This window comes from Schistocerca cancellata, chromosome 6 (genome assembly GCF_023864275.1).
Source record: "Schistocerca cancellata isolate TAMUIC-IGC-003103 chromosome 6, iqSchCanc2.1, whole genome shotgun sequence".
Taxonomy (NCBI): Eukaryota; Metazoa; Arthropoda; class Insecta; order Orthoptera; family Acrididae; genus Schistocerca; species Schistocerca cancellata.
In genome coordinates, this window is record NC_064631.1 from 265177910 (window position 1) to 265189383 (window position 11474).

An 11474-nucleotide genomic window follows, 5' to 3' on the forward strand; every position below is an offset into this window, starting at 1 on the left:
TCGCCACCGGCGCCAACCTTGTGTGAATGCTGTGAAAAGCTAATCATTTGCATATCATAGCATATTCTTCCCGTCGGTTAAATTTCGCGTCTGTAGCACGTCATAGTGTAGCAGTTTTAATGGCCAGTAGTGTATTTATGGATTCTTCCGTCTCTTTTTGATAGAAAACATTGTTAGCTGACGCCGAGGAGCTAATAAGCTGCGATATTGGTCCCCCTGATTTGTTTATTTCGATCAGGTTTTCGGCGTATTGTCCCAGTGTCAGTAGACAACTGACTAGTACCCACAACAGACAGTAGTAAGCCTGAAATGAAATATTAAATACAAACACAGAAAATTTGCTGCCTATATAAGTTGAGAAATAGGAAATAGACCCCTCATCACTCGTTTTGTTCCCAAACATGTTAAATTACTTTGTTGAATTACAATTTATAGGCTAGGTAGTAGAGCGCAGTACGTAAAGAGAACACACTACTGTACAGGCGTCAAAGTGTATCCTGGTTAGGATGGGTGAGGATCGGCGGCGAAGGGATTTTCGTCAGATAAGAGAGTTAAATAAACTAAATCATAGTACGTTGTAGGTATTCGAGACACGGTAGGCTCGCTTTGTCCGGATTGAGAGTCCGTCCACCAATCTGGGTTCGACGTAGCTGTTGTAGAAATAGGGAGAAGGAGGAAGGGAGACAGGCTGGTTTACATTTAAATGAGCTGGTCCAGAGAACTGGAAGACCAGAGGGACAGAGACAGACGGCAAAAATCTGTCTGCTCTGTCGCAAAGCCATATCGCAGGAGAGAGCCCAGACTGTGCTCCGCACTCCAAGCCGCGGCCAGCAACCACGACGTGACTGCCCCGCCTCCTATTCGTTGTCTGCGGACAGATGTCACTAGTTTTGTCAGGAGTACACGAAACGGTGGCGTGATGCTGACGCCACGGTTCTCCCATACATGCAGGCACTGCGGGAGCTCATAATCGTCGCTTGGTTGAAAGGCATATGGAATATAATTCAGAAGAACATACAAATCCTAAAGTACTCGCAGATTTTCAGACGTACTATACATTATATTACAATATACGAGGGTTGGAACTTTAATAGTGGCCGCCGGCCGTTGGCGGCCGAGCGGTTGTAGGCGCTTCAGTCCGGGACCGCGCGACTGCTACGGTCGCAGGTTCGAATCCTGCCTCGGGCATGGATGTGTGTGATATCCTTAGGTTTGATACGTTTAAGTAGTTCTAAGTTCTAGGGGGCTGATGACCTCAGATGTTAAGTCCCATAGTGCTCAGAGCCATTTTTTTAATAGTGGCCACTATTTATTTACTGTTCGTACAAAATAGATACGTGTTTCAAAGTTTTATTGACTTTCAAAGTAGTCGCCAGCATTTTGTATAACCCGTTGCCAGCGATGTGGAAGTCGTAAGATACTCTTAGCAGTGCCAGTTGTGTTGGCGGTTCGAGCGGCGCGGTCAATTGCCCGACGAATTTGTAGCAGTTCTGAAGCGAATACCGTGAAGTATTTCCTTCAGTTTAGAAATCGATTTTAACTCACGAGGGTTTAAGTAAGTGGAGTGCAGTAGGTGGTATAGCACTTAGCAGCCCCAATCAGTAACAGCTTGCACTGTACGTGCTTGAGCATTGTACTGCAAGATGATTGTCAGGTCCTGCAGAAAGTGTCATCGCTTCCGCCTCCAAGCTTGTCGTAGGTTGTGTTCCAAAAATGAACAGCATATGGGCAGAAGTGATGACACTTTCAGCAGGATCTGACCATCATTTTACAGGACAATGCTCAAGAACCTACAGTGCAAGCTGTCACTGATTTGTTTGACTGATGGGGCGGCTAAGTGCTATACCACCTACTGCACTCCCCTGAGCCAATATCAGTTAAATTAAATAAATTAAATTACTATCAAATCCACCTTCATTAACAGCATTTCGCCATCAAATCCGTTATAAACAAAAATCTATTGTAACCCACCTCCTCTTAACTATAAGCTGCAACTTGACCTGAAATATTTTATAATTATAAATCTTGAGAATTATAACTCTAAAAAGATTCTCTGATAACGGAGATATACAAACAAATAAATCAAGTAGAGTAAATCGCGTATTATCAATCACGGGGTAGGTTCCTCTGAATGGAATGAGATACCGCCAAATTCTTTAGGTTTAAAGACCTTAACTAATAGTACCCTGGTAAATATAATTAACATTTAAAATAATAGGGTATCTAATCCTACTTTTTTATTTAAATTTCACAGATTCATAAAAAGAGCTATAAATAAATTTTAACATTTCACCTTACAAATTTATATTTTAACCCTAAAAATATAAACAACTGTTTTAACCAATAATATTCACTTGTATCAATCGTATAACCGCAGCTGCTGGCACGAATTATGCCGATACTAAATCAATTGCTAAATCCAAAATCACTTGATAATTAAACCAAATTACTGCAAAATAGAACATTTAGTTTAACAAAACTTACATATAATACAAAGAAAAAGTGAATAAATAAGCAAGAATAAAACTTTTGGAAACAAAATAAGAAATTCAAAAATTTTTAAAAATAAGAAAAAATAAGAGATTCAAATATTTAAAGAAAAAAAAAAAACACAAATAGTGACAAAAAAAAGAAACGCGCCCTCGAATGACCACAACAACTTCTCTATTATATATAAATAAAGATTAATATGGAACATGTATACCAATAAATGTATTATATTCTTTCTTATTTAATCTTTCTTTTCACTAATAATAAAGAAAGATTAAATAATATATTAAATATATTTTATACAATTATGTAAATTAATGTAATATGTTATTAATATAAAATTAACTTTATATTAAGTTAACTTAAATATTAATTAATTAAATAATTTAATTATAGAAAATATATCTAATTATATTATTATAATTAATATAATTATCTATATTAATATAATATTTTATATTTAATAATATAGATTATATTTATTATATCCAATTATAATAATATTTAATATTAATTTACATATTATTATATAATTTATAATATAATAATTTCTTTTAAGCTAAAAACATAAGTAGCTATAATCCTAGGTAAATAAATGTATTAAAATAATCACTTAATAATAATAAAATAACATTATAAGTATTTAAATTTAATTAAATGTAATATATTAATATAAATTATTTATTGTATATAATATATAATATATGCTCAAATTATACGAACCGAGATAAATTAATTAGAAATAACCAAAATAATACATAAACAAATTTTCAAAAAAAAATTTTAATTTGTATATTAAATAAAATAAAAAAAAATGAAGTGCCTGATTAAAGGGTTACCTTGATAGGGTAAATAAAGTAAATAAAAATTACCTTCATTAAAAATTACATGAGACAGAATCAAACTACCTCCTTTAGTATAAAAAACTAACGTGCATCATACACCTTAATGTAAAAAGGTAAGCTAAACAAGCTTTTGGGTTCATACCCCATTTATAGAGGTATCAATCCTCTCCTTTGTAATGACCAACAACTCTACAAAACTTCTCTTCCTATCAACATTAATGATAGGAACGATCCTGTCCATTTCATCAAACTCCATTTGGAGTTTGAATAGGACTTGAGATCAACTTACTTTCATTTATTCCGCTCCTAACAAGAAATAAAAATATAATAATAAATGAATCATCAATTAAATATTTTATTGTCCAAGCAATAGCATCGACAATACTATTATTTTCAATTTTGCTGATTCAAATAAAATATCCAATAGGATGAGAAACAGAATTTATTCCATCAATAATAATCAGATCTAGATTATTATTAAAGATCGGGGCTGCACCTTTCCATTTCTGATTTCCAGAAGTAATAGGAGCTTCAAGATGAAATAACTGTTTAACACTAATAACATGACAAAAAATTGCCCCAATAATGGTGTTATCTTATTGTATTCAATTAAGAACTTTGATTTGAACAATTATCATTCTAAGAATTATTATTGGGGCAATAGATGATTTAAATCAAACATCTCTACGACAACTTCTAGCATATTCCTCAATTAGACATTTAGGGTGAATAATTAGATCTCTAACAGTTAGAGAAAACATCTGAGAACTATACTTTATTATTTATTCTCTATTAAGATTAATCATGGTCTTATTATTTAAGCAAATAAATTTATTTTTTATAAACCAAGTTTATTCAGCCAGAAATATAAAAACTGAAATTAAATTCATAATATTTTTATCTCTTCTATCCCTAGGTGGCTTGCCACCATTCCTTGGATTTCTACCAAAATGAATTGTAATACAATCATTAATAGAAAATAACATAACAACTATTATAACCATTATGGTTGTATTAACCACAATTACACTTTATTATTATATACGTATTAGATTCTCAGCCCTAATTATGTCATACACAGAAAATTCATGATCTATAAAAATAAAGTCTCAAAAATCAAGAATTATTCTCCCTATAACAGTAATAATTTCAACAATAGGATTGATCTCAACATCAACCTTAATCTCATTATACTAAGGACTTAAGTTAACTAAACTAATAACCTTCACAGTTATAATTAAAAGAATAATCTTTTAGGCCTTAGTAAAATTTCACACCTCTAGAATTGCAGTCTAGAATCATAATTGAATATAAGGCCTAACCACATGGTAAGAGAGAAACATCTCATAAGTAGATTTACAGTGTACCACCTCAAATTCAGCCATCTTACCGCAAAAATGATTATTCTCAACAAACCATAAGGATATTGGTACTTTATACTTCTTATTTGGAGCATGAGCAGGAATAGTAGGAACATCAATAAGAATACTTATTCGTGCTGAACTCGGCCAACCAGGATCTCTAATTGGAGATGACCAAATCTATAATGTTATTGTTCAACTCGATTTATAAACTGAAGGAAACACTTCACGGCATTCGCTTGAGAACTGCTACAAATTCGTCGGGCAACAGACCGCGCCCCTCGAACTGCCAACACAAATGTCGCTGCTAAGGCTATCCTACGACTTCCACATCGCTGGCAGCGGATTATACACAATGCTGGTGACTACTTTTAAGGTCAGTAAATCATTGAAACACGTATCTATTTTGTACGAGCTGTAAATAAATTGTTGCCACTATTAAACCCTCGTACAAGTTGTAAGCATGTAGTACTAAAAGCTGTAAGAAGAAACCAAAGTAAGGCACAAATATATTGTTATAGCACTTGTTTGTGAAGATTAATGCAATCGTTTTGATTGAGATCTGAGTGTGCCTGGATGACTGAATCATATAAAGCTTAAGAGTGGGCGTGTGCTGAGCAGTAACTGATCATTGAGACCTAGGTGGGGATTTTGGGCTCAATGCTCATTTATCTCAATTGTTTATAACGGTTTTTATGTTATTATTATTGGTTGCATATAGCACTTTCGTGTTGACTCTTTGTCTATGACCTTTCTTTACTACATGCTGAGCAAAATTTTACTAGTTTATGTAAAAAAACTTAAGACGTTTACTTTGAAGACCCCCAATTGTTTGTTATACGTGAAATGTATTCACTGTTTCGAATATGGACAACCATCAGCTGTGTAATGAAACGACGACAGTGAAAAATTTGCCACTTACCGCGGGAGGTCGCCAATCCATTAGGCTACCCGAGTACGACTCACGATCAGACCCAAACATCCATAAGCTGTCAACCATGTGTTTTCAACCTGTACTCGTACATCCATTGTGTACAAGGGAGACATATCGTATTTATCCGCCGACACTGCGCAAGCAACTTTCAATGAAAATGACTCCCCTGCACGGGAATATATGTAGTGGATGGTTGAGTACAGATTGCAGGTACGTGGCTGACGACATATGGAAGTTTGGTTCTGGCCGTGAATCGGATAGCCTAAGGGTACCTCTACTGATCACGATAAGCGGAAAATCCGAGTCTGGTCCGGTACAAACTTTTACTGTCGTCATTCCATTAAACAGCTGATGGTTATCCACATTCGCAACAGTGAATACATTTAATGAACGACTGCAGTCGCCGACATACCTGTCCCTCTGGAAGTTTGTATTGCCCTTCGGAACAACACAGGCACTGATATTTTACATCCTACCTTTTGTTATCTTGTGAGTATACTAGGTGATCATCTGTTTTGCTCTGTTTGCATATTTCAAACGAATGCGACGATTCTCGCCTTTAACTTCCAAAGCTTACGTTTGACAGCCATACAGAAAAACATTTCCATATGCACGTCTTTTAGGAATCCACAAAGTGAGACAGTAATACCGAAAGTATTCACCGTTCATCATTCGTGGCATTAATCTTCATTTTATTTCTCAAGTGAACATTCAGTACTTTGGGAATGTTTCCTTTTAACGACTGAATGCTTTCTACATCTACATCTACAACCATACAAGCCACCTGCCTTATTGTCACTGCATGACACAATTTCTGAAAGTACTGACCTTATCGTAGCCACGAATAATGAAAGGTGAATACTTTCGATATTATTATCTCAATGTGTGGATTTATAGAACACGTGCATATGGATATGCTTATCTATATGGCGAAGAGAGGAAAACCAATACAGCGCGTGACCCTTATTTGGGGAGAACTCAGGTGATTTAACTTTCCGTAGCTTCCGTAAATACCTGCAGGATGATGATGGGATGATTCCTTCAAAATCAAAAACACAGTATTCAGTCTGAGATACAAGTCAACAAAATGCAAAATTGTAACTTCCTTTCCTCAACAAGAGACTCCTATCCGATTTGATCTTTTTACTATATTTTTCTGAATCTCATTATCGATGTCATAAAAGTTCCACCACTACAAAAGAGCAAAACGTAATCTGAAGCTAGTTATAAAGCCCTCCAAAGCTATTTTATTGCCTTAAATAAATTAATTCCGAGTACTGTGTAAGAAAATTTTCTCCGGGTCAATTTTTTAACGTACAGAAATTTCACGTAGTAGCTTAATACAAACTGACCACATCGTTGTGAGAAAATGTGTGTTTGAATATATGTGACAGTTACATAACAAACCCAATAAAAGGTTTCGTATGTGAATGACATGTGAATAAAAATTAAAATGTGAATCGTGATCTAACTCGGAATATATACCGTAAAACCGTTATTAATGCTTGGCCTCGTGTAAACTACTGAAATCAATTTTTTAAAACTATTTACTGTTCCTCTTGAAAATCATTTCATAAAACGAAGGAAACAAATATAAAATTCTAACAGGATACCAGGGATTCGACTTATTGCCCAAGAGGTCGAGGGTAGCCACACCACCATTTTCTATTTTTGGTCTTGTAAACTTAACTCTAAACTACAAAATGGGAGACTACGTCAGTAGTAACCAAGCAGAGTCCAGTGCAATAACTATAAGTGTATCGCAGCGAGAAAATAACTGCAGGCAAAGGTATGAATCAATGTGACAAATCTGTAAAGCCTTCAAACGCCAAAAGCAAATTATTAACGATTAATAGCATTGAAGACTCTAATCGATACTGTGGGAAATTAGGCAACGCTCAGCCTGTATTCTCAATGTAAAAGATTACCAGTGTTCACACTAAACATTTATAGTCTCTTTGGTCCTTCTCTTTCGTAGAAGTGATAGCGGACGCGCTGTCAAACGGGTGCAGCCGCTGCCACCCCAACCAGCGTGAGGGAGCCGAAAAGGTGATCAGGTTAAGCCGGTCATGTGGAACAAACTGGAGGTCAAGTACGATCCTGAGGGCGTGTGCAGGAAGAAGTACCAGAAGGAGTACGACACGGCCAAAGGAGAGGAAAACATAGAACCGTACTCGAGCATATACGACAACCTCAACATGGACGAGGTGCTAGACGGCGAAGCCAATTTCCTCAGGTTACGACTGCGTGATGATGGAAACAGATGAGCGCTGCAATACCAACGAGAAGTACCTCAGGGGTAAGCATTATCAACACCTTGGTTCAAATGGCTCTGAGCACTATGCGACTTAACTTCTGAGGTCATCAGTCGCCTAGAACTTAGAACTAATTAAACCTAACTAACCTAAGGACATCACACACATCCATGCCCGAGGGAGGATTCGAACCTGCAACCGTAGCGGTCGCTCGGCTCCAGACTGTAGCGCCGAGATCCGCACGGCCACTCCGGCCGGCCACCTTGGTTCACAGTGTATCTTATCAATGTCGTGTCATTAAAAGAGACAGTTCCCTTCTTTGTTTGGAAGAACTGTGGCCTTCAGCAAATCTAACATTTTTGTTTTAGTTCTTTTCTAGTATTTACCTATACTACAGGGGACAAGCAAAATAATGTGAACACCTGTACTTAATTGGGCATGGTTTATTAATAAGGAGTTTGAACCTCATTTGCCCGTAATACAGCTGCGGTTCTTCTTGGAATACTAGCATGTAATGTTTGTACAGTTTCCAGTGAAATGTGATGCCACTCTTCAACCACAACCTCTACTAACTACTGTAGTGACGAGAGAGGCGGAAAGGTGCCCCGGAGTCTGCGCTCCAATACCGCCGACAAGGATTCGATAATGTTCAGTTCAGGGGGTGTACTGGCCAAGGAAGACGCTGCAATTCTGTTGCATGCTCTTCATACTACAATTTTACTGTCCTTGCTGAGTGAATGAGTGAATTATCGTGCTGAAATAGGGCATCATTGCTGGGGAACAACATATGAATCATGGGATGCCCCTGACCACTTAAAACGTTCACATAATCGTTGGCTGTAACACGGTGTTTGAGCTTAATGATGGGACTAGCATATGATATGACAGCCCACGCCACCACATTTCCACTTCCACGCTTAACCGTTGGAATCAAGCAATCGGGATCGTAGGCTTCTTGTAGCGTTCTCCAGACGTAAACCCGACCCGACTTCGGAAATAACGAAAACGTTACTCGACAGACCATATGACGTGTTTCCACTGATCAACCGTCCAGGATTTATGCTCATGAGACCATGTTCTACGCTTCTTTGCGTTGATTGTTATTACTAATGGTTCAGGCATAGCAGTTCGTCCATGAACATTCGCTTTATGGAGTTCTCGGCGGACAGTGTCGATAGGAACGGGATCTCGGAGAGGGCTATTGAGCTCTGCAGTCACTTTGGCCGCTGTAGTTTTGTGTTGTTTTGACACAATTCATTTGGCATACGACAATCTCTGTCATTTAGTTTTGCTTTGCGCCCACTATTACCTTTATACTATGATGTCTTTCCATGGTTTGTGTAGGCTGTCATGGCTGTTGAACCAATTGCTCTAGGAACATTCAGTAAGTTGGCTGTCTTGGTTACTGATGCTGCAGCTAATCGGGTTCCCAGAATATACCCTCTTAGGAAATCAGTTACGTCTTCCATTACACGCCGTCCTCGGCGTCTATTTAATGCAAGTACGAAGTGTGCACTACTCATAAACGACCCGCACTTATGTCTAGTCCGTACTGAACACGCACAGTCCAGTGCAACACGTGTCGTACCCGCAGGTTATTGACCGTCAAACACAACTATCCCATTGCTTTCACTGTTCATATTATTTTGCCTATCCCCTGTACGTCAGTGTCCCGATGCGATTCGATAGTATGTTATTAATAGCTGGATGGCGTCATAAAAATAGAACGTCGAATCCTGTTAGCGTTAAGCAAGCGTGACGGGATCGATGAAGTTCACCGTATACGTATACGTATATGGTGCTGCACACGCACTGGCTGCAGCATTCTGGAACTTGATGCCAGATAGTGTTAATGGCTAGTGATTCGGAACTCGCTGGCTGGATTCCAGGCAACGAAGTCAGATTTTACTGTGGTGGAATAGTCTATAAAGTTCTTCATTTAGCCCCGTGAGACCAATTGGGAAGCTGGTTGCCACGCAACCCATCAGCGTGCCGTCGAATCGAAGGACTTGCAAGAGGCTGGAAGTCATATGACTTTATATACACTACCTGAGAAACGAAGTTAATTTCCCCGAAGGGGAGGAGGAAACGAAAAGAATCTCCACGAGCTGAGAAGATATGAGATGTTGTTTTAGTGATTACCATATAGCGTCATATTTACAAAGAAATTGCCAGTGTAAGCACACTTATCAGTGTGCTTGATTCTCAGCTGTCCAGGATGCAATGCACTGATTCGGCTGGGAAGAGAAACTCCACCATACTCGGTGATGATTGTCGTCGGGAGCAATTCTGAGCTGAGGTTCATATTTAAATACAATGCAACTCCTTTCTTTAACAGTCCATGCATCCCTCTCGAAACCCCGCGCCAAGTGCGGCCGTTTGTGTTGTACTGTTAGAGGCAGCCTTCGACCATAGATACTAGTAGACTGGCCTTGCTGTGCAGAAGCTATAGGGCTGGTGTGGCTCCAACATAAACCACGTGACTGTTGGCAAAACGTGGCGGGATTTCAAATCAGCGGTCTGTCATCCTATGTTTGTATCGTATTTTACCCACATTTCTCAATTGACTGCCAAACTCTTCCAACAAAAATTACTTTTTTATTTGCGAAAAATTATGTCATAACTACATTTGACCTGGATTTGTTCACAGTACCACTTATAAAATGTGACAAATACATCGAAGGCCCTTCTGGTGGGCAGCGGGACGAAATTACTGTAAACTATCAGTTAAAGTAAAATGTCGCTAAAATTCTTTTAAACAATAAGAGTGGGCTCGTGTCAAAACTTTAAATATTGGATTCGCCGCGTTTTGAGCTCTAGTCACTTATAAACGAAAATGGGATATGGGAATTATGTCAACTATAGGTGCCAAAATTGTCGACTTTAGGAGCAGGTCCATTTTAGAGTATCAATTTTAGGTGCACTTCAGTGGTTCAGTTCCTACTATTTCTACAAAAGTTTAAACTATCAGTTTAAAAAAAATGATATTTTAGATGAAAGGTGAGACTTTGAAGTTTCAGAAAATAATTTTGGAGCCTATATTTATTTAATAGTATTAGAAGGTAGAAAAATATTCTCTTCATGTGTCGACTATAGGTGCTCTTACCTTATTATAATCTCACTTGTATATACAAAAAGGCGCGTATGTGCAGATGGCCTTAAAGTTTTTCCGTTTCAGGGCATGTATCCAAAGGAAACCTATGAGCAGGAACGAGAAACAGTTATACCTACTTCCGTAACCGAATTATCACAGATACTTTCCAAAATGTAATATGAGTCTGACTTTACGTGCATCACTTTCAACACTTTAATTTACGTGACACTCTATTTCAAGTGTAAAAAACTTATAAAAGTTATTTCAGCAGATTTCAATAAGCGCATTTGCACTATCATAGAAACACACGTGAAATGTATTGCCATTTCCCCCGACAAAACGCTGAGTACAGCCATAAGCGCAACACAAAACAACAATGTTTTGCCAACATTCACGTGACTTTAGGCCAGATATGTTGGAGCCACGAAAATGACGTCAGGGCCAGTCTATTATATTTATGGTCGAAGGAGGCAGCCTACGAATGAGATGGTAATT